We start from the raw sequence: 23,383 nt of genomic DNA, 5'->3' as shown, positions 1-23,383 counted from the left end.
CAGTAGCCGAAATCTGGATTTGCCAATTACAGCGTGCAAAATAAGGACGAATGATTGTTGCGCTCTATAATTTATAAATAATATCACAGTCGCTGAGTGCACCCACGTTCCTAGTGGAAGGTAACCTGCCTTTGTGCTTCACAATCCCTGCTTGGGCAGCAAGGTCCCTGGATCTCTCCCCAACTAAGAACCTTTGGGAGTTTATGGGCAGAACCCTCCAAACATCTCTTGATTTTTACTGTCTGACTCCGCACTTGAAGAGAATTTAGCGCGATATCCCTCAAGGGAAACTACAACATCCCCAACAATTAATACCAACCTGAATAACTCCTTCCTTGAGGGCCTGAGGTGGACCAACGCTTTACTGACTTCCCCAATTTGTGAAGCTATTTCTCGTGAAGAAATCATCCAATATTTTCTGAAAGTTCCTTCGCTATGCGTCTCCATTTCTTTTGTTTTTTAATAGAGTGTATATCAATTTGTAAGTCGAAACGGTGTGCTGTTGTACTCTCGTGTAACCTAAAACGTGAATGATGAAAGCCAAATCATTCGTACAGAACTCTTGAAGTATCATGTACCACTTGTGTAAGTCTTCGAGACGGCTGGAAGAAATGAGATTATTCTACAATCACAGCAGAAATTTGATATATCTTGCTTAAAAGTAGATGAGTATGTACTGGTCATACTCGTAAAAGAATGACAGGAAAACTCCACGAATGTAGGTACTAGCGCATCAGTGAAATATCTTGATAAGACTGTGATGTCTCGACGCAATTAATACGGCCCTAAATATCAAATCAGGTGTAACGTTGTACTAGCAGTGTCAAGCCTAAGATGGAACTTTTTCATTTTCATGGCAGCGGCTGCCGCCGAGCAGAGAGGGCGCGCAACAGAGCAGCAGCAGCACTTGTCTGATAAATTGTAAATTAATTTAGTCTTTGTTTTTTGTTCACGTGCTTCTGCAAAGTAGTGAACTGTACCTGTGTATTTTACTGTGTAGACTAATGGTTAGAAAATTAATCGTAGTTTTTGTTTTTGCGTAAGTCTTGTTAATATCCTTGTGCAGGGCGGCTTACTAGTCTAAATTTTCCCGTCACCAAAAACTCCGTCACGCCACTAAGTTTTAATTTTGTGCTAGCAGACAGCACACAGTTTAGATAATTGCATTCTAGTTTCAATATTTATCTCGTGCAGTAACTTTTCGGCAAACAGGATGTCTAATAACAGGTATCCGTAAATACATTAACTCCGGTAGAGAAATTTGTTTCTGTTTAATAGCTTGCGGTCTCAGAGTACAGTGAGAAATCTGCACAGCAACTTTCAGTGTTACATTATTCTCCTTTTGTATATTTTTGGGGCCTTATTACTATTTTATACACAGTACGAAATGGCTAACGGCGGTGCTTGCTGTGAGCGGACACAAGGAGACTTGGCTGCTGTCCATAAACAGCTGTAGCCTGCGTTGGCCACCGTCGTCAAGCTTCTAGCTAATGCTCGAAGATGCAGTGACGTCGGGGTGCCAGTGACGAGGTATGCAACACCTTTGGTGCCACTGATATCCCCTGGTGACCTGGAGGTCGATGCAACTTCTGATACGCAACATCTGATCGGTCCGTCCTCACTCCAGAGTGGGTGGCAGACAATGGTGGGTCACTTGTCACTGTGCGGAAGACGGAAGAGAGAGTGGGTCGTACAGCTGGCTCCCTACGTCTTAGCGACAGGTACAAGTTGATACCCAGTGTTGACGATAACACTGAGCCAGCACGGGATGATTCTCCTGTTGGGCCAGCGGCCGATATACTTGCCGTCCGGACAAGTAGAGAGGTTTGGTATGCTTGTCATTGGGATCTCCATTGTTAGGCGGGTGATGGAGCCCCACAGAGAGATAGTACGCAAGGCGGCAAAGAAATCCATTGTGCATTCGCTCTGTTTGCCGGGAGGTTGTAACCCTACGCTCTGGCGCACGATACCCTTTAAAGCCTGTACTATGGTAAGTTGACGGGCTTCACCTTATAAAAAAGGATTTTGGTATATATGTTGACCGCGTGTACCTGAATGGAGGCAAAATCAGACTTTCACCCACTCAGTAACAACAATGATACGTCAAGCAAGTCTGAAGTGCAACCACATGTTACGACGGACAAGAAACAACACAGCAGATGCTACCAAATTGTTAATAATACGGTCGCCAGCCTAATTAGGCATTAACTGAGTTTCTTCCCAGTACAAGTTGATGTACGTTCATACAAAACAACACGTAATGACACTGCATAATATGGTAAATTTTAGAACCCGAAAATCTACTGAATTAATAATTTCACTTTCTGTACTAATATGAACAAGCCATAAATACACACCAATACACTATAATGTTTACTACAAACTTCGTACTGTCTACTGATCTGAATAAAATCGGGCATAGGTTACCCTAGAAATAGTACTTTCGAAATGTACATACAATGTCAATTTTGAAAAAGGTAAAACACTAATAAATTTTGGTTTTATATTGACTTTAGCTTTGCTGGTCAAATCAGTTCAGCACACTTCAGAATTTAAATGAATAGAAAAGAAAAAGGGGGGGGGGGACCCTGAAACTGTTATGATCACTGTACTGAAATTTTTGATTATCGAAATCGTTAAGCCCTCAAGATTTCCAATATATGAGTTGCTACACTTTTTGTCTTATTTCTTGCTCATTTAACTACAATTATTTTTGTCTCAAATTAATTAGCCTTCATTACTAAACCAATTTCAACATTATCTTCCGGCTTTGTGATTTTCATACAGAGCGCTACGTGGCGTTACCAATAAGAAAACACAAACAGCCTACTTACATAGCCCCCATGCTCCTCACAACAAATTTTACAAATTGTTTTGGGCAGTGGCCAATAATGATTTGATAAAATTTTTCATAATTACAATAACAAAGATATCAAATTCACACACTTATTGGTACAATGTTAGTCAAAAGCTAAAATTTTCCCACAGTCCATAAAAACAGTCTTGATCATTCATCACAGTAAAACTGCCGTTTCTTTTCTCAAAGTCTGAGCAGTAAAAGACAATGCACACGGAAGTAGTGGATTTCCTTGCAGTCTTGAACAAGTAGTGTTGTCCTTCGAACGGAAAGACAGTGCTGACTCTCGACATGCAGACAAGTAATGGGCCACAACAGAGCAAACCCACAGCAGAGTCATTCAAAGTTTTGAAGAATATTGGTAGGTAGGTCATCACAGAGTAGACTTACTGTAGTCCTGGTAGAGATTACGGTATTGGTGGGCCACCAGAGGTGCAGACCCACTGGAGTCCTTGTAGAAATAATGGTACTGGTGAGTCAGCAAAGGTGTAGACCCACTGTAGTCCTTATAGAAATAATGGTATTGGTGGGTCATCAAAGATGCAGATTCACTGTGGTCCTTGTAGAGATGGCCAGCAGCCATCTGTTGTGACTGTGCAGTTGCACAATCACCATTGAAGAGTCTTGCGGATAATATAGCAAGTCCATAACCACCACTTGTGCACTCACTTTTTGGAATGGTCCTTAGAAGCAGCAATGCTGTTATCCAGTCCCTTGCTGAATTATTAACACATGTGCAAACACTGACAGTCCCTACTTCTCACATATTGTCCATATACTATGACCAACAGAAACGTGTGCAGTGAAAAGGATCTTACAAGTTAATAATATGATAAACTGGTGTCAATTACAATTTTATAACATAAGAATACAATTACAAAGATACAAAATATATCATTATATTTGTAGTAAAACAAGCCTTACAAAAGAATAGAAATAAACATGTACATCAGTGTTACAGGAATTATGACATGAGTACATACATAAAAGATCAGAATAACTTTCGAAACATCAACTTCACACAAGAGCATTAAAACAAAACTGAACAAATAATGTTTAAACATCTTTACAAAGTAAATAACATAGTATTAGAAACATTCTACAACATAAGAACATCAGCTAAACACATAAAGACAGGAAAACACAAGTTCACAAGGGAACACAAACACATAGTGGGATAACACAAGGAAAGGACAGGGTTCCTTTTACTGCAGTATTTTGCAAACAAAACCTTCTTTACTTCTCGGAGATCTCCCTTCGTTCTTCATTATTTCCTAAAAGTCCTATCTATACTTGCTTTCTGTACTTTTTTCGTATGACTTCTCAATGCATTTCTTCCAATTCATCGCAACTCATTCTCTTGTATAGTCTACACCCTCTTAAGCTAACTTAAATCTACTGAGCTCAGATGCTAAACTAAGGGACGAGACAATGCAGCAGCACAGAACAATTAACACAAACAGCAATGACAAAAAAAATGGAAATTGGCAAAGCAAACAGCAGCAAATGCAATAACTTAAATCTAAACATGACAAAGCTTAAGCAGAAAAAATATTAAACTAAAAAATGGCCATGTCTAATACCTATGTCACATCTTAACACTAGAGTGATTCATCACAAAAACTTACTCTGCAAGAAAGTTAGTAAGTCATTAAAAAATTATTTATGCAATTCTTGTGAAGGGAAATGTCTATTTGTGCTCTCTTTTCTAGGAAAGTCCATCATAAACGTATTCTTCACTGGGTCTGTAGACAGAAAATAGTGAGATTAGTACATCTATCAAATTTTATAATAAGCAATGCTGTAGTGCAGCTAGAAACTAGATACTAAAGAAAATGAGCAAATATGTACAAAGAAAGGCATGAAACACCATTCATTAGCCATATGGCATTTCATAAGGTAGTAAAAAAATCTCTCAACTAGAAAGACAGTAGTCATAATCAGGTATATAGACATAAAAATATTTCTCGTCATTTCATTAGGCATTTCACTAAATATCATAAATGTAAGAGCTCCACAGTATAATCATATATTTTCAAGTTTGAGCGTGTCGTATTTGCGATGCTTTCTACAAAGGAATGTCAATAGCGAGGATAATGGCTGTAAGCAGGCTGTTTATGTTTTCTTATTGGTAACGCCACGTAGCGCTCTGTATGAAAATCACTGTCTGTGCTGTGTGCAGTCTGTGGCTGCTTTGCATTGTTGTAATACTCGCCATTACAGTGTTGGGCAGTTGGCTGTTAACAGTGCGTAGCGTTGCGCAGTTGGAGGTGAGCCGCCAGCAGTGGTGGATGTGGGGAGAGAAATGGCGGAGTTTTGAAATTTGTATGACTGGATGTCATGAACTGCTATATATATTATGACTTTTGAACAATATTAAGGTAAATACATTGTTTTTTCTCTATCAAAATCTTTCATTTGCTAACTATGCCTATCAATAGTTAGTGCCTTCAGTAGTTTGAATCTTTTACTTAGCTGGCAGTAGTGGCACTCGTTGTATTGCATTAGCTTGAGTAACGAAGATTTTTGTGAGGTAAGTGATTTGTGAAAGGTATAGTTTAATGTTAGTCAGGGCCATTCTTTTGTAGGGATTATTGAAAGTCAGACTGCGTTGCGCTAAAAATATTGTGTGTCAGTATAAGCACAGTCATGTATAATTGTTCAAAGGGGACGTTTCATATGTCAACCCTTAGCCGAGGATACCTCACTGGAATCTTCTGATTTTTTTCTTATAGATTGTGTAATTAGTGTCGCTTTTGTTTATTGCTAGCGCGTAATTATACAGAGAATTTCCTTTGTAGTTGTAGTTTTTCATTGTTGTACACAGTTGTGGCATACTTGTAGATTTGCACCAAGTATTTCGCAGCTGTGCTTGCAATTAACTAGATATTATTTCCAATGCTATGCTAATGTGTTTTGTTATTTTGCTCTTCAAATTGTGCTTTTCTGTGTTGTTGTGTGAAATATTGTGAAAATAATGGCGTAATACTAGGGTTCAAAGTAAACTGAGAAATGACAGTGAAGACGAAAGCAGTGTGTTAGCGGTGCTGAGCAATGAATTAACTAAAGTTCAAAGTAGTAACTTGGTAATTGTGCATAGGGAAATGGAGCGGGCTGCAAATAATGGTGTAGGCAGTGAAACAATTAGTGAACAGGGAAGCATTATCGATCGATCGGTCGGCAACAGCTCGCCTCAGGAATCCGAAATGACAGAACACAATATTGCAAATACTGTAGACTCAGGTTTTGGGTCCTCACCGTTTTCTCAAATGAGTCAAGACACATTTTCTGCTTGTCAAAACGTGAATGTTGCCGGTGAAAATGCACTGCCAAAAAGCATAGAGAAACACATTCCAGACACTAATACATTATTATTGCAATTAATACAACAAATGGAACCGAATCAGAGACAAACACAGCAAAAGCTTCAAAAGTTAGACACAATGGAACAACACCAGAGACAAACACAGCAACAGTTAGACACAATGGAACAAAATCTTCGGAAGTTGGACACCACACTTGAACAAACACTTGAAGATTTAACTACTGAGTTACATAACATTGAATCGAAATGTCAAAAAGTCTGTAATGACGTAAAAACACAAATTTGTGAGCATTTCCAACCTACTCTTTCGCGCCATGAAAATGCATTACAGAATCACGAAGCAGCCATAAAACAACTGCAAACTATTGTTCATGAAAATCACGACACCTTGCAAGCTAAATTTGACTCAGTTGCATCTACTGACTCGGTTACGCAACTTGCAAAAACTCAGGAAAACTTAAAGGACACAGTAGATACGATTTCAATACAAATCGACACTCTGAAACTTGGTTCAGAAAAACACACAGAGGAAATAATTTCACTAACGGATATAGTAGCCGAACTTTCAGATCAGTTCACCAACTTATCTACAAAGGTAGATGCTGATCTGAATGACACAAGACCTGTAGCCTTCACGGGCACTGAAGAGTATGAACAAACTAGAAAATTCAAACAAAGTGAAAATCAAATTAATACACAGTACAAAAGAGAATTTCGGGAAGTACAAGATCAGTTGGCACAAGTAATACAAGAATTACGTATTTCAGAGGACACTCGCACTCCAGTACGGGAAGAGGGACATAGAAATACAGAGCAACCACAAAATAATAACACAGGACACTTCGGAGATTATGAAAGAAATTGGCAAGGCGCGTTGAATTTTGAGATGGAACCACCGAAATGAAGTAACAATCAGCGATTCTCTTTTGTACTGTGTATTAATTTGATTTTTACTTTGTTTGAATTTTCTAGTTTGTTCATACTCTTCAGTGTCCGTGAAGGCTACAGGTCTTGTGTCATTCAGATCAGCATCTACCTTTGTAGATAAGTTGGTGAACTGATCTGAAAGTTCGGCTACTTTATCCGTTAGTGAAATTATTTCCTCTGTGTGTTTTTCTGAACCAAGTTTCAGAGTGTCGATTTGTATTGAAATCGTATCTACTGTGTCCTTTAAGTTTTCCTGAGTTTTTGCAAGTTGCGTAACCGAGTCAGTAGATGCAACTGAGTCAATTTTAGCTTGCAAGGTGTCGTGATTTTCATGAACAATAGTTTGCAGTTGTTTTATGGCTGCTTCGTGATACTGTAATGCATTTGCATGATGCGAAAGAGTAGGTTGGAAATGCTCAGAAATTTGTGTTTTTACGTCATTACAGACTTTTTGACATTTCGATTCAATGTTATGTAACTCAGTAGTTAAATCTTCAAGTGTTTGTTCAAGTGTGGTGTCTAACTTCCGAAGATTTTGTTCCATTGTGTCTAACTGTTGCTGTGTTTGTCTCTGGTGTTGTTCCATTGTGTCTAACTTTTGAGGCTTTTGCTGTGTTTGTCTCTGATTTGGTCCAATTTGTTGCATTAATTGCAATAATAACGTATTAGTGTCTGGAATGTGTTTCTCTATGCTTTTTGGCAGTGCATTCTCACCGGTACATTCACGTTCTGACAAGCAGAAAAAGTGTCTTGACTCAGTTGAGAAAACGGTGAGGACCCAAAACCTGAGTCTACAGTATTTGCAATATTGTGTTCTGTCATTTCGGATTCCTGAGGCGAGCTGTTGCCGACCGATCGATCGATAATGCTTCCCTGTTCACTAATTGTTTCACTGCCTACACCATTATTTGCAGCCCGCTCCATTTCCCTATGCACAATTACCAAGTTACTACTTTGAACATCAGTTAATTCATTACTCTGCGCCGCTAACACACTGCTTTCGTCTTCACTGTCATTTCTCAGTTTACTTTGAACCCTAGTATTACGATTTTCACACGCCATTATTGTCACAATATTTCACACGACAACACAGAAAAGCACAATTTGAAGAGCAAAATAACATAACACATGAACATAGCATTGAAAATAATATCTACTTAACTGCAAGCGCAGCTGAGAAATACTTGGTGCAACTCTGCATGCATGCCACAACTGTGTACAACAATGAAAAACTACAACTACAAAGGAAATTCTCTGTATAATTACTCGCTAGCAATAAACAAAAGCTACACTAATTACACAAACTACAAGAAAAAAATCAGAAGATTCCAGGGAGGACCCTCGGCTAAGGGTCGACATATGAAACGTCCCCTTTGAACAATTATACATGGCTGTACTTATACTGACACACAATAATTTTAGCGCAACGCAATCGGACTTTCAATAATCCCTACAAAAGAATGGCCCTGACTAACATTAAACTATACCTTTCACAAATCACATACCTCACAAAAATCTTCGTTACTCAAGCTAATGCAATACAGTGAGCGCCACTACCGCCAGCTGAATAAAAGATTCAAACTACTGAAGGTACTAACTACTGATAGGTATAGTTAGCAAATGAAAGATTTTGATAGAGAAAAAACAATGTATTTACCTTAATATTGTTCAAAAGTCATAATATAATTAGCAGTTCATGACATCCAGTCTCTCAAATTTCAAAACTCCGCCATTTCTCACCCCACATTCACCACTGCTGGCGGCTCACCTCCAACTGCGCAACGCTACGCGCTGTTAACAGGCAACTGCCCAACACTATAATGGCGAGTATTACAACAATGCAAAGCAGCCACAGACTGCACACAGCACAGCCAGTGATTTTCATACTGAGCGCTACGTGGCGTTACCAATAAGAAAACATAAACAGCCTACTTACAACTGCAGAAGCATCCAAGGAAAGGTCCCAGAATTAGTATCACTTACTGAAGGCTATAATGCACAGATAATGTTGGGAACAGAAAGCTGGTTGAAACCAGACTGCAGTCACAACGAAATCCTATGTTCAGATTGGAATTTTATGCAATTATAGGCGCTACAGTCTACAACCGCGCTACTGCTACGGTCGCAGGTTCGTATCCTGCCTCGGGCATGGATGTGTGTGATGTCCTTAGGTTAGTTAGGTTTAAGTAGTTCTAAGTTCTAGGGCACTGATGACCACAGCAGTTAAGTCCCATAGCGCTCAGAGCCATTTTTTTTGGAATTTTATCGTAAACATAGGTTAGTCGCTATTGGTGGCGGCGTATTTACTGCAGTAAGAAATTATATAAAATCTAGCAAAATTATCATGGATTCCGAACGTGAATTAATCTGGGTGAAATTAAGTATCAAAAACGGGCAAAAATGGTGATCGGATGCTTTTATAGACCACCTTGGTCAGGGTCTCTAGTTGTAGAGCGCTTCAGACATAACTTTTAGAATATCATTAGTAATTTTCCTGATCAGGCCGTTGTAATAGTCGGTGACTACAACTTGCACTGTATAGATTGGAAGTGTTTCGCCATCAATACGAGTGTTATTTTTCTGGATGTGTTGCCCGAAAATTACCTTGAGCAGATAAAGATCCATCTCGTGAGGGTAACGTCTGGGACCTCCAGGCAACGAGGGAATCAGAACTTATCGAATCAGATAACGTAAAGAAAGGTATCAGTGATCATAAGACTGCGACAGCACCTATGACGACGGGTCCTACAAGTAATGTTAAGGATAGTAGGAAGATATGTTTGCTCAGCAAGCGTGACGGATAAAAAATTTCAGAATATCTCAAAAGTCAGCATCAAGTATTAGATGTTGAGGACGGAGAAGTGAAGAGCAAACTGAAAAAATTCAAAGGCATCGTTCAACGTCCCCTAAACAAGTATGTTCCGAGTAAGGTTTTAAGGGAAGGCAAAGATCCACCATGGTTTAATAGCCATGTTAGAAAAGCGCTGCATAAACAAAAAGCACTTCATCTCAGATTCAAGTGAAGCAAAAACCTAGCTGATAAACAAAAGCTGATCGAAGAGAAATTGAGCGTATGGAAAGCAATGAGAGAAGCGTTCAAAGATTTTAATTGCTAGGCATTGTCAACAGACCTGAATAAAATCCCTATGAGATTTTGGTCGTATGCAATCAGCAAGCGGGTCAAAATCATCTATTGCTTCTTTCAGTGAGCACACCGGCAACGAAACGTCAGATAACAGAGAGACGGCCGAAATACTGATTTCGGTCCTTCCAAGTTGTTTCACGGCGGATGATCGTAACACTGTCCCTCCTTTCACTCGTCGTAGGAACATCTAAATGGCAGAAATTTGGATAGCCGATCGCGGAATTGGAAAGCAGCTACAATCGCTTAGTAGCGGAAAGGTCATCATCATCATCATCATCATTCAAGACTGATTATGACTTTCAGCGTTCAGTCTGGAGCATAGTCCCCCTGATAAAATTCCTCCATGATCCCCTACTCAGTGCTAACATTGGTGCCTCTTCTGATGTTAAACCTATTACTTCAAAATCATTCTCAACCGAATCCAGGTACCTTCTCCTTTGTCTACCCCGATTCCACCTACCCTCTACCGCTGAACCCATCAGTCTCTTGAGTAACCGTGCTTCTCCCATGCGTGTAACATGATCCGACCATCTAAGCCTGTTCGCCCTGACTGCTACATCTATAGAGTTCATTCCCAGTTTTTCTTTGATTTCCTCATTGTGGACACCCTTCTGCCATTGTTCCCATCTACTAGTACATGCAATCATCCTAGCTACTTTCATATCCGTAACCTCAACTTTATTGATAAGGTAACCTGAATCCACCCAGCTTTCACTCCCATACAACAAACTTGGTCGAAAGTTTGAACGGTGCACAGATAACTTAATCTTGGTACTGACTTCCTTCTTGCAGAAGAGAGTAGATCGTAGCTGAGCGCCCATTGCATTAGCTTTGCTACACCTCGCTTCCAGTTCTTTCACTATGTTGCCACCCTGTGAGAAAATGCATCCTAAGTACTTGAAACCGTCCACCAGTTTAAACTTTGTTCCTCCTATTGGGTACTCAATCCGTTTATATCTCTTTCCCACTGACATTACTTTCGCTTTGGAGATGCTAATCTTCATACCACAGTCTTTACATTTCTGATCTAGCTCTGAAATATTACTTTGCAAACTTTCAATCGAATCTGCCATCACAACTAAGTCATCCGCATATGCGAGACTTATTCTTACCCAGCCAGTCTATTGTTTTCAACATATGATCCATAAATAATATGAACAACAGTGGAGACAGGTTGCAGCCTTGTCTTACCCCGGAAACTACTCTGAACCTTGAACTCAGTTTACCGTCAACTCTAACTGCTTGCTGACTATCTATGTAGAGACCTTTAATTGCTTGCAGAAGTTTGCCTCCTATTCCATAATCTCGTAGAACAGACAATAACTTCCTCCTAGGAACCCGGTCATATGCCTTTTCTAGATCTATAAAGCATGGATACAATTCCCTGTTCCACTCATAGCACTTCTCCATTATTTGCCGTAACCTAAAGATCTGGTCCTGACAACCTCTACGAGGCCTAAACCCACAATGATTTTCATCCAATTTGTCCTCACCCACAACGCTGATTAAAGAGATACCTCTGTAGTTGTTTCAATCTGTTCTGTTTCCATGTTTAAAGATTGGTGTGATTACTGGTTTCGTCCAGTCTGATGGAAGCTGTCCCGAGTCCCACGCCAATTCAGTTATCCTGTGTTGCCATTTAACACCTGACATTCCACTGTAGTTGATGAGTTCCCTCTTAATTTCATCCACTCCAGCCGCTTTATTGCACTGCGGTCTATTGACCATTTTCTCCACTCCTTCAAATGTGATCCTATTTCTATCATCATTCCTATCCCATTGTACATCGAAATCTGAAACATTATTGATCGTATTTTCATCTACATTGAGCAACTCTTCGAAATATTCCCTCAATCTGCCCAAGGCATCAACAGGATTCACCAGCAGTTTTCCTGACCTGTCCAAAATACTTGTCATTTCCTTCTTCCCTCCCTTTCGAAGACTGCTAATTCCACTCCTGAATGGTTTTCCAGCAGCTAGGCCCGAAGTCTCCAACCTGTTTCCAAATTCTTCGCAAGATTTCTTCTTGGGTGCAGCAATTATCTGTTTGGCTTTTATCTTTCTTCAACATTCTGTCTACCTAAGATCTAGTATGTAGCCATTTTTGATACGCCTTCTTTTTTCTTTTACAGGCTGCCTTGACTGTGTCATTCCACCAAGCTTTTTGCTTCATCCTACCTTTACACACTACTGTCACAAGACATTCTTTAGCCACTTCTAGTACTGCGTCCCTGTACCTTGTCCATTCCTTTTTCAATGACTGTAATTGACTACCTTGAACTGACTGGTACCTTTATGAGGTCACTGTTATGTACTTGTGCCTGATTTCCTTATCCTGAAGTTTCTCCACTCTTATCCTCCTGCATATGGACATGACCTCTGCACTTTCTGCCTCACAATACCAATTTCACTGCAGGTTAGACAGTGATCAGTATCATCAATGAATCCCCTGAATACACGTGTGTCCCTCACAGCCTTCTTGAGTTCCTTATCTGTTGTTATATAGTCAATAGCAGATCTGGTTCCCCTGCCTTCCTAAGTATACCGGTGAATGTTCTTATGTTTAAAAAAGGAGTTTGTGACTACTAAGCCCACACTGGCACAGAAATCCAAAAGTTGTTTCCCGTTCCTGTTGGGTCCATATCCTCTCCAAATTTACCCATAACCTTTTCATACCTTTCTGTTCGATTTCCCATCCTGACATTAAAATCACCGATGAGCAGAACACTGTCCTTGTCCTTTATTCTAACAACTACCTTACTGAGTGCGTCATAAAAACTATCCATCTTATCTTGATCTGTCCCTTCACAATGCGAATATACTGACGCAATCCTAATTTTCTTGCTAGACACTGTCAAATCTATCCACATCAGTCGTTCGTTTACATACCTTATTGCAACTATGCTGGGTTCCATTTCCTTCCTGATGTAAAGCCCTACACCACATTGTGCTATTTCTGCTTTGACTCCAGACAGGCAGACCTTGTATTCTCCCACTTCCTCCTCTTTCTCACCCCTACCCGAATGTCACTAACAGCTAAAACGTCCAACTCCATCTTACTTGCAGCCTCTGCCAGCTCTACTTCCTTCCCAGAGTAGACCCCCATTGTTATTAATAGCTCCCCATCTCGTTACCATTCGTTTGCCGAGTCGTATATTAGGAGTCCCTGGTTTGACAATTAGTGGTGGGATTCCGTCACCTCCAAAGGTCCGAGACATTTTGTTCTGATTGTTGACAGCATCATATTTAAAGTACCAGGGAAGCAGGTTGCTAGCCTTACTTGCCCCGGGTCCCATTGAGTTTTACCCCTAACGGTTGAAGGACTAACTGCTGGATTTGCTAGTCTTTGCTGTCTGGGAACAAAGGTGACCACGTCTCAGAATATGCCAGAGATGCCTAGCCTTATTCTAGAGTAACTGGTATCTCAATTGTCAGGACCACTTACGTGGCCACTCATACGTTGCCCGTGGTTCATGAACTAGGACATGACAACAGGAACCCCGCACCATGAACTGGAAAGATTTCAGGACTATATGAGATACCTGTAAGATTCTATAAAGATTAAGCGAAAGAACTTGGTCCCCTTCTAGCATTAATTTATCGTAGATAGCATGAGCAACAAAAGGTACCTAAGGACTGGAAGAAAGCACAGGTCATTCCCGTTTTTAAGAATGGCCGTAGGACAGGTCCACACAATTATAGACCTATATCGTTGAACTCAATCTGTTGTAGAATTATGCAACATGTTTTGTGCTCAAGAATTATGACCTTTTTGGGAATCAACTTGGATTCCGCAAACACAGATCCTGCGAAACTCAGCTCGCTCTGCTCTTCAATTAGATCCACAGCGCAGCGGATAATGACAGTCAAGTTGATGCCATGTTCCTTGATTTCAGTAAGGCATTTGACACAATCCCATACTGCCGTTTAATGAAAAAAATACTAGTTTACGGAGTATCAGAGCAGAGCTGCGAATGTATTCAATACTTTCTTGCAGACAGATATCAACACGTCGCTCTTAACGGAAGTAAATCGACAAATGTAAACGTAATATCCGGAGTACCACAGAGAAGTGTGACAGTAGCGGTGATGTTTACAATATATTTAAATGATCTCGTAGAAGGCGTCGGATGCTCTTTAAGGCTATTCGCAGATGATGCAGTTGCCTATACCAAAGTGGCAACGCATGAGATAGTAAGAATTTGCAGAACTAACTGCAGAGGACTGATGAATGGTGCAGTTGACCCTTAACGTAAATGAATGTAACATATTGCGCATACTTATGGAAAGACATCAAAAATAGTTCAAATGGCTCTGAGCACTATGGGACTTAACATCTGAGGTCATCAGCCCCCTAAAACCTAGAACTACTTAAACCTAACTAACCTAAGGACATCACACACATCCATGCCCGAGGCAGGATTCGAACGTGCGATCGTAGCAGTCGCGCTATTCCGGACTGAAGCGCCGAGAACCGCTCGGCCACCGCGGCTGGCAGGGAAAAAAATCCAGTACTGTACTGCTACACTATTGATGATAAACAGCTGGAGACAGCGTCTGCAGTAAAATATCTAGGCGTAACTATTCAGAGCGGCTTTAAGTGGAATGACCATATAAAACAAATAGTGGAAAAAGCAGACGCCCGACTCAGATTCATCGGAAGAATCTTAAGGAAATGTAACTCATCCAAGAAAGATGTGGCGTAAAGACGCTTGTTCGCCCGATTCTTGCGTATCTTTCAACTATCTGGGATCCCTGTCAGATAGGACTGGCAGAGGAGATAGAGAAGATCCAACGAAGAGCGACACGTTTCGTAATAGGATCCTTTAGCTGACGAGAGAGCGTTACGGAGATGCTAAAAAAACTCCACTGGCAGACGTTACAAGAGGGGCGTTGTGCATCACGAAGAGATGTTTACTATTGCAATTTTGGGACAGCACTTTTCAGGAGGAGTCAAACAACATGTTACTCCAACCCCATCCCTCCCCCACTTACATCTCACGTACTGAACACGAGGAGAAAATTCTAGAAATTAGAGCCGATACAGAGGCTTACCGACAATCATTCTCCCCACGCACTATTCGCGAGTAGAACTGGGTTCGAGGAATCACATAGTAGTGCCGAAAGTACCCTCCGCCACACACCATTATAAGGCTTGCGGAGTATGATGTAGATGTAGATGAAAGCATAAATCATACCATTCATATCTCGTTTAACTATTTTTCTTGAAGGTGTGGAAAAACAGTTGCTTAAGTGTCGAGAGAAGAAGTGTTTCTACCGCCAAGCAAGACTTTTCTGTTCATGGATTACGCGTTGACTAAAATAATTTCCGGTCTAGAATCGTTAGATTTGTAACGGTAGTATTTGAGGTTGGTATCTACAAATTCCTGTTTAATAGGATCGCGTAAGAATTTATATGCCTACCGAGAGCGCGAATTTTTGTTTTGCACTTTTCTATGCTTCACCAGAAAGGTAGTCATAGTGTTGAAAAATCTGAAGCTGTATGTGTATCTGTTCCTCTGAGGTATCTCCGACAGCATGATTTCTAATGATGAGTGGAAGTGGAAACCCTTTTAGGTATTACTTTTTCGCAAAACTCGTTTTCAATACTGCTGTGTTCTCAGTACTCTGTTTCATATACCTAGGCTTGTTAGAGGTGTCATGACTGAAATGTTTCGAGCATTCTTTACTAAAACGTGTACTGTCTTTGTGTCAAGCAGTAATTCCCTCACGTGTTCCAAGCGCCGTTCGCCCTAGTCTTTGTTTCGCAAGATCTATACAAGGATGTTGAGACAGTTAAGGCTGTGAACACATTCCATGTAATTTCACTGAATAACTGAAATTTTTTAATTTTAGAGATGCAGCTGAAACATTATTGTCAATGCAGGCGTGTAAGATCTCCAAATGTAGAATGACTAAATTATCTCCTGCTCACACGCCTAAAATATTTAAAAGATTTCTTATTCTGAAACAGGAGACTAAAAGAATGTCAGGATATTCAAACTAGGAAAGCCCATGGCAAATGTGTACTTTGCCGTACTTATTCTGGAAGACCAGTTGTGTTTATCAGTTTGAAAACGGAAATACATGTTGGGGGTGCTGCCATTTCTTCTAAAATGGTTCGAATGACTCTAAGCACTATGGGACTAAACATCTGAGGTCATCAGTCCCCTAGACTTAAAACTACTTAAACCTAACGAACCTAAGGGCGTGACACACATCCATGCCCGAGGTAGGATTCGAACCTGCGACCGTAGGAGCAGCGCGGACCCGGACTGAAGCGCTTAGAACCGCTCGGCCACAACGGTCGGCCACCATTTCTTCTTTATCAGCACAAGGAGCTTCACAATAATCATAGGAGTCCAAGAATGTAGTTGTGTGGTAAACAGAACTGAATACACAGAGCTTTATCTTTTCAGTAATTTAATTTAGTTATTAATTTGTAAAGAATGTATAAAATAAATGAGAAAAGGTTCTCCTTGTCCAAAGTTCTACCAGTTAAATTACTACTGCTGTATTTCTGGGTATTATCATAAATAAAATGTAGCGGCTCAGTATTAAGGGCACCTAGGATGAAAACCTTAGTATTGGCACTTCGAACCAGTCAGTCTCCTGGTATGACGCTAAGACGATTCTTAATAAATTACATAATTTCTTAATTTGTCTCATAATTTTTACAGCATAAAGTGGGCAGCATAATTTGGTGGTATAAGAGCACCTTCTCAAGTTTTCATATTGAAATATTTACAGAAAGACATACAGTGTTTTTCGGTTCTCCTGACAAATTTGTGATGTGATACATAGGACATTTCCAGTTCCTCTGTTCAAATGTAATGTTCTGTTTATAAATTTACCTTGCGGGGCTCGCTGCTTCCTGTCGGTGGTTTAGCTTGGAACGTGCACGGCATTGCCGGTGCTACCACGTCTCCGTGCCTGATGGTCTGCACAGCTGACAGTCATGTGGCGGACTTGGGTTCGACTCTCGGTACTGCTACAGAATTTTCTTTGGGGGGAGGACTAGAACGATTGAGCACCCAGCTTCATAATGCTCCCTCAAGGTCCACTTACATGAGGTTATCTAACCCGACAACAGCCGGGAGGGCAGTGTGTTGAGTTCACAACCCTCCGTACCGTATTCTCCATGAGGCTATTGGTCGAGGATGGCACTGTGGTCGGTCAGATCCGTCTTTGACTAGAAAGTTGGTGCTTTCCATCCTTCCATGTCTCTTTGGCAAAATGTCCCGCTTGGAGGCACGAAGCAGACACCCTTTGCCGTCTAGTGCTCCTTGCCGAGGACTAAAGAGCATTGCTTCTCACACAGAAAATATTTATGGTGAAAAGTTAAAACTGAATGTGGGAATGGGATTCAATCAAGAAAACTTACCTTTCGTGGGCGTGGCAATAACAAATTATTATCATTACAGGTCGATTCAAAGTTGATCTGTCCACGAGCGTATCCTCATATCTAGCAAACTAAGCAAATGCTTTCCTTTAGTACGGCTAGCACCTCCAGGGCACTAGTCATGGTAAAGTCGTTTGCTCTCAAATAGCGACAATTATATCACAACTATTGTAGGAAACAGGCGTCTGGGGTTGAGTACTGATGTAACGTAGAGCTTTTACTTGTCACGGAGCCAATATATCTTCATTTGTCGTATATTGCCAGGAGAACTGAAATGCGGTAGGGAGCTGGTGTTGAGTGGAAAGGTCTGAGCCAAAATGAATTTATTAACGTTTCTAAAAACACTAATTAATATATTTTTAAAAAGCAAAAATCCAAAAATAGCATTAATAAACTGTCTCCACAACTGAAAAGACTAAATTTCAATAACACAGCTGATAGCAAACACCTCAAAACGGCAACAGTATAAAATCACTTCCTCTTAGTAAAGAATATTAAATGAAGTAAAATTTCAGTTACATTACAAACAGCAAAACATAGGATCAAATTAATATGTCACAAGTATCAACCATCGGATATTGCTAGTAATTATCAAATCGTCGTTGCCTTCGAAGCAGCCAAAATGACTGAAAAATGTGGTTCAAATGGTTCAAATGGCTCTGAGCACTATGGAACTTAACATCTATGGTCATCAGTCCCCTAGAACTTAGAACTACTTAAACCTAACTAACCTAATGACAGTACACAACACCCAGTCATCACGAGGCTGAGAAAATCCCTGACCCCGCCGGGAATCGAACCCGGGAACCCGGGCGTGGGAAGCGAGAACGCTAAAAATGTGGTTCAAATTGGCAGAGGCAACGCCAGTAGCAGTAATTCCTCCTCCTTTACTAACATAGGGCGGCGTTGCGCCTACCACAATACTAGAAACATTCATTAAAAATTTGAGTCACGGTACACAGGCATCTTCAATAGATCACAGTTAACAAGAGATACAGTCACCTATCATGTAACACAGAGACAACTCGTTAATTATTTAGTAAAATTTAAACATACTACAAATGCAGAAAAGTACGAACGTTATGCAGTAAACTTTGACTTTACTGCGGAGGCATAAAATTGTTCTTCAGTTCTTTTTGTTTTTTTTTTTCGTAGACTTAAACAATTTTGTAAACAGCTCGAGCTCGTGATACTAGCCAACAGGGAACTGTAGAGGTGCCTCAGAAATAAAGTAGCCAGATTAAACAATTTACACTGACTCTAAAGTACGATTCCTAAATCAGAACAATTACGTCTGCATTCTATACCCTTAGAGTCTAAAATCAGTTTGGAATATTGACAGCCAGAGGCCCACATACATTGACAGAACTGAACTCAAGTAGTACTAGGCAAAACATATATAACACATTTATGTATATAACAACGGGCAACCAGGACACGGAGTCAAAATAGCCACCACGCGACACCAACACCAACTGACGTGCACTTTAACGGGCAAACTCAGCGACCATTGACAAACACTTGCTTAGAGAGAGCCGAGAGAAGAATGTAACGAGGATTACTAGTAGTCGGAAGCCCACGGGTATCATCCAGCAGACGCCACCGCGTCCAGTACTTGCGAATGTCAGACCGGACTCCAACGCGGCACCACAATGGACACACACTGCTTGCAACTTCAGTAGCAGAGGACACGCCGTATATAGTGGGTCCTGCCGAAGTAGCTTTAAACGAGCGATGTTAACAGCTGCGACCAACACTCGGCCCCGCCAAACCCGCAGTGAGCAAAGACACCACTCTTGCCAGGGGGCCACGGCAAACGCTTGGTCACAACAACAGGCCGCCTCATCAACGCTCTTCGCCGCCCGTGTCACACATTCCTCATCTCCAGGTCGTCGCAGCCCTTAACTGCCTTCTCTTCCACCCTGCCCTCTACCGAGTACAGAAACGCTCCATGCTCTCTTGCGGCCAGAGATTTCAATTCCGCGGGAATTATGCGAAATTAAACACGAGCGCATGCCACAAGAACCTACTATAAACCTATTTACAACAAATATACGCATCTCTAAATAGACAAATGGAATCTGAAGTTGGCATTAGGTTCTTAGGTCAGAGAGAATGGGCCACAGGCAATCAATGCAACAAATGCTAAGTAAAAAGTAGAATACAACTGTTTCAACGCTGTAATTATTGCCTTGCCAATGAGAAAGCGCCTGGGTTGCCACTACGCAAAGCATATTTGTTGAAATCAGACGCTCCAGTTGCTCATTACTTTGTAGTTCTATTTACACAACCAGTTCACGACTCAGTTACGAGTCTTTTCTAGTGCCTGTATCAACATACAATATGTAATAATGTACTAAGCACATTACCACAGATAATTCTTAATAATAATTTCCCACGACTTGCGGCAGTGTGAAAGGTTAGAGTCAAGAAGAGTAGGGAATGAATGACCGAGCCTTACGAAGCTCTAAACGTAGCCTAAGTGTGAAATAAAATCTAAATAATACCCAAAATGAAGCTAATCTCTTCCAATGCGAGCATCTATGTTTATCTTCAAATTAAAATATTCTAATGGGAAACAGTCAGTTCCTTGCTACTATACCTCATTAATTATGTCACGTTGTGTTCATCCTTGGCATGCAGTCCACAGTGTAGTCGAGATTTCCATGCTCAAGATTGATACAGTCTTCGGCGGCCGTTCTCCTGTGATAATCCAGTAAATGGAAACAGTTCCTACGACGACGTATTGCAAGTTTCAGATGGTCTCAAGGGTGCTCAGTCAGCTCCGTGTCTGCAGATAATGTAGATTATTCCATTCGGTAGATTCTTTCGTCCTGAAGGAACGTGTTCTCAAGGAGGATATGGCGTGTTCGTGCAATTCCGTTTTGAACAGCGAACCCGTCGGTGAAATACTGACTGCAGCTCTGAACAACAGCTTGGTCGACTCTGCCTCCAGTACTGAGTTGATCTCTGAAGTGATCTTGACTCATAACACGGCTATCGCACTTTACTACTGAGCCTGTGGTACTTAACAATTGAGACTACACTGGTAAATAGGCAACACCATATTCCACGACGATAATTAGGTATCAGACAATTCCTGCCCTCTTTAGTGAAAATAACCAGATTCCACTGCTGAAGTTTCATCTCCCAAGTAGTCCTTAGCCCACTTTCTTCGTGCAGGGTGATGCCGTAGAATTTGTGATGCTGTTGATAACTGACATGTGCAGGCCATATTCATTGCGCCCTAAAAGCTGCGCATAGTCACAATCGAAACAGGTCACCCTGTTACCCCCCTTCCCCCCCTCCCCCCCCCCCCCCCCCCCCCGCCCAGGGACCATCAAGTTCTGTTACATTTGCCAACACAGCGCCTATTAATTATTTGTGGGTGTTGTTGACCGCAGGCGACCACCACGACACCTATTTTCGTATGTTACAAAAGCGATTGGATGTTTGACGACATCACTGTGGAGTAGCTAGTGGGTGGGAAAATGACCGTGTCGACTGCCATTCTTGCAGTAAAGTCTCAATACCTGCACTGTCTAATCTTGAAATGACCCTTCCACGAATGAGCACGGACTAACAGTGCGTACGATCCCATAGTCCCCGTTCGTGGTTGAAGACGCTATTCACTCCACTGAATTCCAGCGACTGTTCATAGCGATTTCCTGTAGTCGAAACAGTGTTTGGACGAGTTATACAATAAAAATAAAATAAAATGGCTCTGAGCACTATGGGACCCAACTGCTGTGGTCATCAGTCCCCTAGAACTTAGAACTACTTAAACCTAACTAACCTAAGGACAACACACACACCCATGCCCGAGGCAGGATTCGAACCTGCGACCGTAGCAGCAGCGTGGCTCCGGACTGGAGCGCCTAGAACCGCACGGCCACCGCGGCCGGCAATAAAATAAAATCAAAGGATGTAACATAAGGGAGGGTCGAAACATTTTTGAATGGATTTGGCACACGCCGATACTGCTTGTACTTCAGGCATGGATGCAGGATTCGGTTCTGTGGGGGAGAGGGGAGGGGGGCATATCTAATTGCTGCTCGTAACCCTGCCCCTCTCCCCCTCCAAGTATGGCCTTTTGTTACTCTCAGATTTAACATACAAAAAGTGCCTATGATTTGAATTAAATAGCAATTCAATGCGTAAGATATTCAAATATAATGTTAAGAATTTTCTTGGATTAATGGTTGATAGATTACTTCAACGTAACTTCCAAGAAATCGCAAAACCGAAAGGTATACATAATTTGAGAAACGTAAGTCCGTAACACTGAACGTTACGTACAATACATTGAGGGAGGATAACAGCCCTAAATTCCAATAATTTTCATAGTCTCATAACTGACACGACTTAAAATCGAAGTGCAATATCACCATTATAAATATTTCACTTACAGATAAGATTGTCAACACAAATCTAGAGCAATGAGTACATGTGAATAGATGGGAAGTGCAATTTCTTTCAGTGGTTTCTGCCTATATTCGGGAAATCGTTATTCTCCCTTAGCTAAGAGTCTTTCCCTTCGTGTTCTGTATTACTGTGTGGCTTTACTATAACTTAAGCTTTTAGAATTACTTGTTTGTTTCGAGGGCCACAGTTTTAATGCTACTTCATTCTTCTCTGAAATTCGGCTGAAAAATTTCTTTTATGTAAGAAAATAACGCACTGATGGAAAAAAAATCACAACCCCAAAAAATATTAATGAACAGAAACGAAATTTCGGGAACACGGTTTGTGAAGTTCAGGAAGATCAATAACAGGTGCAACCGCCAGGATATTGAATGCAAACATGAAATGTGCGCATGCCTTGTGTCGTACGGTGCCGAATGTCAGTTGTTAGGATGATGCTCCATGCCAGGTGCACTTGGTCGGTGAGTACAGAAACGTTTAATGCTGTTTACGGATGACGCTGGAGTTGTCCGATGATGTCCCATATGTACTCGATTAAAGACAGATTTGGTGAGCGCGTCAGTCAAGGCAACATGTTGACACTCTGTAGAGTATGTTGGATTACAACAGCGGTATGTGGCGCACCGTTATCCTGTTGGAAAACACCCTGTGACAGGACAACAAGTCGATTCACCAGAATGACGTAGATATTTGCAATCACACTGCCACAGCGCTCCTGTTGTCTTACGAAATCGCAACCAGACGATAAATCCGCGTTAGGTCTAGTATGTCGAGGCCGCAGACCAGTTGGTTGTAGTCGCCCACCTCGCTTCGCTGTAACCAAAAAACGGCCATTAATGGCACCTAGGCAGAATCAGCTTTCATCAGGAAAGACAAAAAACCTCTACTCCGTACTCCAATGAGTGGTCACTTGACACTACTGAGTAGCAAACGTCGGTGGTTTGGCGTCAGTGGAATGCACGGTTAAGGGAGTCTGGTTCGGAGCTATCTTTGAAGAAACAAGTTTGTAACAGTTCGTGGTGACACTATGGTGCCAATTGCTGCTCGACTGCTGCTGTAGAAGCAGTACGGTGCGCCAGAACCATACGACGAATACGATGCTCCACGCTCTCGATAGTTCCACGTTGCTATACGGAGCCTGGTCTCTTTGCTTCCGTACACGGTCGTGACAACCGCTGTCAGCAATCATGTACAGTGGCTGCATTGCTTGCCAAATTTTTCTGCAATATCACAGGAGGAATATCCAACTTCTTGTGGCCCTATTACACGACTTCGTTCGCACTCAGTGAGGTGTTGATAGTG

Source organism: Schistocerca serialis, chromosome 6 (genome assembly GCF_023864345.2).
Source record: "Schistocerca serialis cubense isolate TAMUIC-IGC-003099 chromosome 6, iqSchSeri2.2, whole genome shotgun sequence".
In the NCBI taxonomy this organism is placed as follows: Eukaryota; Metazoa; Arthropoda; class Insecta; order Orthoptera; family Acrididae; genus Schistocerca; species Schistocerca serialis.
The sequence above is the reverse complement of the archived record's forward strand: the minus strand, read 5'-3'. Positions refer to the sequence as shown.